The following is an 8,449-nucleotide window of genomic DNA, read 5'->3' as shown; positions in this document are numbered from 1 at the left end:
TGTACAATCATTTAGGGTCCAGTCAATATGAGGTAGATTGAAATCACCAAGAAAGATAAAAGGGTATGGGCAGGATGCAGCCCATGTTAGTAATGTATTTAGCTTGTTTACATGTTCGATGTCATAATCAGGTGCTCTGTAACATAGTAAGAATCGAATTGTGATATTTAAGGATAGTTCACAGATGATGGTCTCAGGAAGAGCAAGCTCCTGGGTAACTTGGATATTTTTTAGATGTAAGGATTTTTTATAGAATATAGCAACACCACCTCCTCGACGATTTTCACGATCTGATCGGTAAACATGATAGTCTCTTACTGTGGTAATGGAGTCGGGAGAGATGCATTGAGCCATGTTTCACAGACAAATATAATGTCAAGTTAGCCATATTTAGGAGGATGAGAAATTCAGGTATTTTATTCACGAGGCTTCTTGCATTGAGTAGTTTGCATTTAAGGCCGGCAGTAGTTGGAGTTGAGGTAGTTGGGGGCGTGCGTGCCTAGTCTTGGGTGATGGTGGATCGGTTGAGGTAGTGTTGTGGTTGAGGGTAGAAGCTGAGTATTGGGTTGCGTGGCTTACTTTTGATACAGTCAGCATGGTAGTCAATGTACAGGTCCTTCTCTCCATTGTCTAGATGGTTTTTGAGTTCAATGCGGAGTGCACGGGAGCGGGCACGTTGCTGTATGGTTAGGTCAGGCGGCAACGGAGGTTCTTATGGTTGGTGTTGGTTTTGGCGAGTGAGTTTATAGTATAAATGAATTTACGCTTTGCTTGATTCATTTTTGCAAATGACCCTGCACAAGCGTGGGCCACAGAGCCGTCTCTATTTTTGAGCTCTCGGTCGATGCGGAAATGTCAAGTATTTCATCAGCGGAGATGGTTGATGCTTGATAATCTCTGATGATGTTTCGACAGTTGTGATGTCATCATTGACATTGATGTCCTCTAGACCAAATAAGATGGCGCTTTGGACGCTTCCGCTCACGCTCAACGGCTTCTCTGATGAGGATTGGGATATCAATATTTGTCTGGGTTGTGTTTATTTGTGGATTGGGTTTGGATCGGATTGTGGTTGTTGGGTAGAGATGTGGCTTGTAGCTATTGGATGTTCAGGTTTTTGCGTTGTGTCTTTTTTTTCAAGGTTGGATATTCTTTCTTTTACGGCGCCCAGGGATGCTACTATGGTGTTAAGGGATGTTTCAATGGTTTGGATGGTAGGGGATGTTTCAATGGTTTCGATGGTATCAACTCTTTCAGACAGATCCAGTTTGGGTCTGCATGATTTGCAGAAATATGGAAACTCATTGGATGATTCTAGGTATTGAATCATTTGCTCAGGTAATCCCAAGCAGTCATGACGAGCGTATTTTTACACAGAGAACATTTGATGGAGTTTTCATTATCCTTTAGATTTTTGTAGCATTTAAGGCATGTGCAGGAGTCTTGTGGTTCATTGGTGGGGATTATCTTCTCTTTAGGTTGTGGTTTGGCGTGAGGATTTTCTTTTTTGGCATGGTAGGTTTGTTAAAATAGTACGTTGATTGAATTAATTAAAGGAACAATTTTGGGTAATCTATATAGACAATATTACATCAAACAATCAATTGCAGTAATCTCTCAAGTCAGATAATATTCCTGAGCAACAATCAGCCTGATCAAGTCAGATAATATTCCTGAGCAACAGTCAGTCTGATCAATTAATTACTCTAATCACTAATCAATTAATTACATTAATCATTAATCACATTAATAATTGATTATCTAATCGTTGATATAGGTGCTGAGGTAGAAAAGTTGAAAGTTTTGAGGTAGTGAATTAATCAGTGTTTGATTAAAGTAATGAGGTAGTATTAAGAGTCTGCAAGGAACGGGTTAATTGTTTTACTAGCAGCTGGAGTTGACTGAATGAGAGGAATTTATTGCTCTTTGAATAGCAGATCGCTATTACTCTGTAAACAGGAAGTTGTAACACAATGTTCAAAGGGTTTTTATCCGAGTGAAGGAAAGGGCTTCACTTCTAAGAACAGAGGAAACCAACTAATCTTCTCTCCTTTTTTTGCAAGCAGACTTTGATTCAGCAGAGACAAATTGAACAGCTCACAGGAAACTGTTTATGTTTTCCCTTGATGAATGAGATTTCTGGGTCCCTCCTAGTTAACTGAATACACTTTCAAAGTTTGTTGCTTTTAAGAGAAAGAGGCACGTCTTGCACTGGTAATTCTAACAGTTTATATTTTTACTGTGTAGACTCAGATTTGTATTGAGCATTCAGTTATCAGACAAACATTGCAATTATAAGGTTTCTTTCCTCAATCCTTTCCTTAAATCTGTTAGGTATAACATTGATACCAAATATGGTTTGGGTGAATAAATATATAAAACTTAGATATCATGGTTTAAGTGCTTATCACTTTAAGCAAAATGTTGCAGGCAATTAGCCGATTAAGGGTGCAGTTAGAAGTTACAATATAAGGAAGCATTAGAAGCTGGAAAGCTTACTGTGACTAACTGTGAATACTGTTTGTACTGTGCCTGTGACTGAGATGATCCTGTCTGCTACTGTTTGCTGATTTACGCGGAATTCAACTGTTCTACTGTTTGAGCGCCTTGCTGAATATCCAGCGCTTGTTTCTCTGGAGAGAGGCACCGAGGAGGAGAAGATATCTTTATCGGCTGATAAAGATATTGTAAGGACTCTTAACTTGGACTGTAATAGTGAGTCTTACTGGATGGAAATATAGTGAATGACAAATGGACTGAATGACAATGCTTTAAACTCTAAATGGATTAAAAACTATTTAAACTACAAACAGTGTTTGTGTTCAGTGTGTGTATACTCTGGGGCCCTTCCACTCTCGCTTTGGCTGCCTGGCTTGACTACTGATGCAATACTCTGCTAGGGTTAATCCCCAAACACTAACATTGGTTATGGGCCCAGCAGCATAGTCTAACTAACCAGGATATAGCAGAGAGAGTTGGTGTGAGTTGCACATTACTGTAAAAACAAACTGTTTTAATTAGTTTAAAATAGTCAAAATATCTGAAGAGTAATGGCACAAGTAAATTTGTCACAACTGTCCATGATATCCAGGCTGGATGGAACAAACTATGTTTCATGGTCAATGAAATGTAGTTTACTTCTACGCAGAGAAGGTTTGTGGGACATTATAGCAAACCCACCAGATGTGAGTAGCTGGGATCCTGCTGATGATGATGATAACGAAAAGTTACAAGACTTTAAACTGAAAATGAGCAGGCTTTATGCATCATAGGACTGACTTCTCTGTGATCAGCAGCTTGTCCATATTCGTGAGAAGAAAATGCTGCAAACTGCTGGGAGAACCTCAGGAAGATTTATGTTCGGGACAGTGTAGGAGCACATATAAATCTTACACGGAAGCTTTTTCAACACATCTTTAAAGGAATGGAGATATGTTAGCTCATTTAAACTGTATGAAGAGCATTTTTCAAGAATTGCAAGAAAAAGAGCTTATATTTAATGAACTGCAACAAGTCTACATCATATTATCTTCATTAGATCAAAGCTATGATGACTATGTGACTTCGTTAGAGGTATTGCCAAAAGAAAGCCTCTCATTAACCGACATAACAGGCAGGCTATTAGAAGAAGCCAGAAGAAGGCGTGAGCGTGACGAGCTGAGAGAAGATAAGAAAGAAGAGAAATTATCTTCAAAGCTTGAAAGAAACCAGCTTAGCAAAATACAGCACATGGAAGAAAAGAATTTATCTTCAATAGCATACACAATTAAAAATGTTTTAATTGTGGAGGAAGAGGACATTTGGCAAGTTTCTGCAAAAAGGAAAAAGCCAGAATGTAAAAAGCCAAAGAAAGCATTTGAACTAGCCATGTTTAGCAACTCTGATGTGAAGAATGATTTATGGGTGGTTGACAGTGGCGCATCCCACTGCATCACAAGAGATAAGACAAAATTTATAAAAATGTCTACAAGCTTCTCAACATATATCTCTTGCTAACGGCTGGAATCTGAAAGCTTAAAGGTGAAGGTCTTGCACATTGTCCGTGCATAAACCAGGATATAAAAATGTTGTATGTACCGCAACTAAAGTTTAATTTGCTTTCAGTAAGGGTATTAGATAAATTAGGTTATGTAATTACTTTTAAGGATAATAATTGCATAATTGAAAAAGATAACAAAAGGGTAACTGCAGCTTTAAATGGAACATTATATGTCTTAGATAATAGTAAGAAAGGGGAGGCACAGACTGTATTTAATAATATAAAGCCTCATAATGAATGTATCCATTTATTGCATAGGCGTTTGGGGCATGTAAATTTTAAAATGCTAAAACGTACAGTTGAGTTATCTGAAGGAATAAGGTTAAAACATTGTGATAAATATTTGCGTTGTAATGTTTGCTGTGAAGATAAGAGCAAAGTATTGCCTGCAAATAGGCTAAATGGTTTCAAAACAAAAGAACCTTTAGAAGTAGTATTTGCAGACATAATAGGTCCAAAGAAACCCAGTATGGGGGTGCTAGATATATACTGAGCATTATGGACCATTATTCTAGATATGGGTTTTGCTATTTAATGAAAAGCAAAACTGAAACATATCAACATTTTTTCAATTGGCTTAAGTTTGCTGAAAGAAAGTCTAAACGGCAACTGATAACCCTGGTGACAGATAATGGTACGGAATTTATTAATAACAAATTCCAGAACAGACTTAAGGCAGCTGGAATAGAGCATAAGAAGTCTGCTACATACAGGCCAGAACATAACGCTTTTATTGAAAGAAGAGGCCAAACACTACAGGCAATGGTTAGAACAATGTTAAATGATTCTGGGTTACCTGATTATTTGTGGGGGAGGCTACAATGTGTGCTAATAACATATTGAACAACGTTGTTAACACAACAACAGGTGAAATACCATTCACCAGGTGGCATGGCAGGAAACCTGACCTAAGTTACCTGCACACATTTGGTGCACCAGCATGGGTGCATATTCCTGCACAACTCAGAAAAAAAGGGCAACATAGAGCTAAACGATTTTTCTTCATTGGTTATCAGGCAAACCATAGGGCATATAGATTTTGGGAGAAAGGCACATCTAAAGTGTTATGTAGTGCTAGTGCCCAATTTCTAGAACATGAAGGATGGGAGAAATTAGAACAGGATGCCAATAAAGATGTAATTATTGAATCCTATAGAAATCCCATTAGTTATCCCTGTAACTTTAAAAATAAAGTAAAGAGACAAATACAGGATGAAATAGTGCCCATAAAGGAAGAAACAGATTCAATAGCTGAACAGGATGAGGAAGATGAACAGGTAGTAGTTCAACAAAGTCCTCCTGTAAGCCCTGTAATTCCCAGAAGAACTACACGTGTATCTAGACCGCCTGATAGGTACCAGGCTAACACAGTGTGCCAGATTAATCAAGTTCCTAATTCTGTAGAAGAAATAAAAAGTATCCTACTAAGGAAAAAGAAAGTTGGTATGCAGCAATGAATAAGGAACTGAATTCATTAAGAGATATGAAAGTGTATGAGAATGCCAAATTACCTGTAGGTAAGAAGTCCATTGGCTGCAAATGGATATTTAAGGTAAAAACAGATAAAGATGGTAATTTAATCCATAAGGCAATGTTAGTAGCCCAAGGTTTTAGGCAGAATGCCAATGACTACGATGAGGTGTTTGCACCTAGTCTTAAGGCAGCAACCTTGAGGGCAGCTTTAGTGTGGGCAGCTAGTAAAAACTATATAGTTAACCATCTAGATGTGGAAACTGCTTACTTGCACGCCCCATTAAAACATACTATTTATATGAAAAACCTGTTGGTATTAAAAGTGAAAATAAGAATAATAATGATTGTTGGTTGTTAAAGAAAAGCCTCTATGGTCTTAAAAATCAGGCTATGAATGGAACCAGTATATTGTAAAGGAACTAAACAATATAGGATTTAAAGCTGGTTTAGCCGATCCATGTCTGTTTAAGAGGGAGACAAATGGGAAAGTATCATTATTATTGTTGTTCACTGATGATATTGCATTGATAACTGAAACTAATGATGAAGCAAATAAAATAATAGCATCATTAGGAAAGAGAATAAAGATCAAGCAATTAGGGAGATAAAGAAATATCTCGGTTTAAATATAAAGAAAACACGGAAAGGTTTTAAGATATCTCAGGAAGATAAGATAAGCAAATTGCTAAAAGATTATAAGATGGAGCTTTGTAAGCCGGCTAAGACTCCAATGAGTCAGGAGTTTAGCAACACTGATGAACAAAGCCCGGAGTTTGATAAGGTGATTTATCAATCTTTAATTGGTAGTTTGACTTATATAAGTAATTGGTCTAGACCAGATATTTCGTACTGTGTGAATCAGTTGGCTAGATTCAATTCTGCACCGTGTGAAAGACACTGGATTGCAGCTAAGAGGATATTAAGATATCTTAAAAAGACAATGAATTATTCATTGTATTTAGAGCCAAAAGGTGATTTAATTCTGAGTGCTTATGCAGATGCTAGTTTTGCATCAGAAAGAGACACTAGAAAGTCGACTTCAGGAACAGCCATAATGCTGGGTAAGACATTAATAGGCTGGAAGTCAATAAGACAACAGCATATAAGTTTGTCTACTATGGAGGCAGAATTCTCCTGTTTATCTCTGTTATGTACAGAATTAATAATGTATAAACAAATGTTAATTGATATAGGTATAACTGTGGATTATCCTATAATTATACATGAAGATAATCAGGCAGCAATTCAAATGGCCACAAATATTGCAGTAAAAACAAGGAGCAAACATACAGATCTAAGATACCTAAACGTGAGACAATCTGTAAGAAGTAAGATGATTCAGCTAGAGTACTGTATGTCGGAGGACAATTTAGCTGATAATTTTACTAAAGCCCAAGGTGCCAGTAAGCACCAGGAGAGTTGTGAAAACTATGGGATTAGATTGTAAGGTATTATATATTTATTTCACCCAAAAGGGGAGTATGTTAGGTATAACATTGATACCAAATATGGTTTGGGTGAATAAATATATAAAACTTAGATATCATGGTTTAAGTGCTTATCACTTTAAGCAAAATGTTGCAGGCAATTAGCCGATTAAGGGTGCGGTTAGAAGTTACAATATAAGGAAGCATTAGAAGCTGGAAAGCTTACTGTGACTAACTGTGAATACTGTTTGTACTGTGCCTGTGACCGAGATGATCCTGTCTGCTACTGTTTGCTGATTTACTGCGGAATTCAACTGTTCTACTGTTTGAGCGTCTTGCTGAATATCCAGCGTTTGTTTCTCTGGAGAGAGGCACCGGAGGAGGAGGAGATATCTTTATCGGCTGATAAAGATATTGTAAGGACTCTTAACTTGGACTGTAATAGTGAGTCTTACTGGATGGAAATATAGTGAATGACAAATGGACTGAATGACAATGCTTTAAACTCTAAATGGATTAAAAACTATTTAAACTACAAACAGTGTTTGTGTTCAGTGTGTGTATACTCTGGGGCCCTTCCACTCTCGTTTTGGCTGCCTGGCTTGACTACTGATGCAATACTCTGCTAGGGGTTAATCCCCAAACACTAACAAAATCTTTTAAAGTGTCAATTGTTCTCTTTTCAAGTTTTTACTCTCAGGTGTTCTTCCGATCTCTCTGTCTCACTTGGACACGTCACTGTCACTTTCTCTTTCTTCCCACAGTTCTCAAACGTCAATCACCAGAAAATATAGTTATACAACCCCCATTTCAACTCCAAAAGTAAAAGTAAACGGTGTTGTCTCACCCTTCAGCTCCTCCGTTTTCAGCGTTGCATTAATCAGCACAAATTACTGCCGCTTTCTTTAGTTAGTACTCCTTCCGATATTTCTGCGCTTCGCTGCACTGTTCGGGTTTGGAGTTTCAATTTTCAATTTCCTTTGTAGTATAAATCAGTATTCTGGAAATCTTCTTTAAGTTCATCTTTCCACTACTCAATTTGCTGTTTTCCACTCTTTGCTTCCTTCCTTCTTCTTTAAGTTGCTGGGCTGCCACATCTATGGTTCCGATCTGTACGATCTCCCCTTCTGCTGCTGGTTTTCGGGGATTCTCTTGTAATCCTCGGGGGATTCTCTTGTAATCCTCGATGAGATTCTCTCTCATTCCAAGTTTGCTCTCTCTGGTCCCATAACATCTTTCCTTCTTCCTAGTTATTTAAAAGCATTTCCCCGTTTAATAAGCTGGTTGGATCAATAATAATTGATCGGGAATCCGTCCCATGGATGTTTCTTCCTCCCCCGGATTTTTCAATATCTTTTCCTTTAGCTGGGAGGGGAACGGAACGGTGGCCCTTTTATAATTTGCAGAGTTCAACTTCCAATATTCCTGAACCACCTGGCTCACGAAATCTGGGAGTTGAAGACAATCAGTCAATCAATCAGACTAGAGCTGGAAGGGGCCTTGGAGGTCT

The sequence above is a fragment of the Notechis scutatus genome, chromosome 2 (assembly GCF_049901735.1).
Source record: "Notechis scutatus isolate UNSWTSFEM ecotype Mainland chromosome 2, rNotScu1.2, whole genome shotgun sequence".
Classification (NCBI taxonomy): domain Eukaryota; kingdom Metazoa; phylum Chordata; class Lepidosauria; order Squamata; family Elapidae; genus Notechis; species Notechis scutatus.
The sequence above is the reverse complement of the archived record's forward strand: the minus strand, read 5'-3'. Positions refer to the sequence as shown.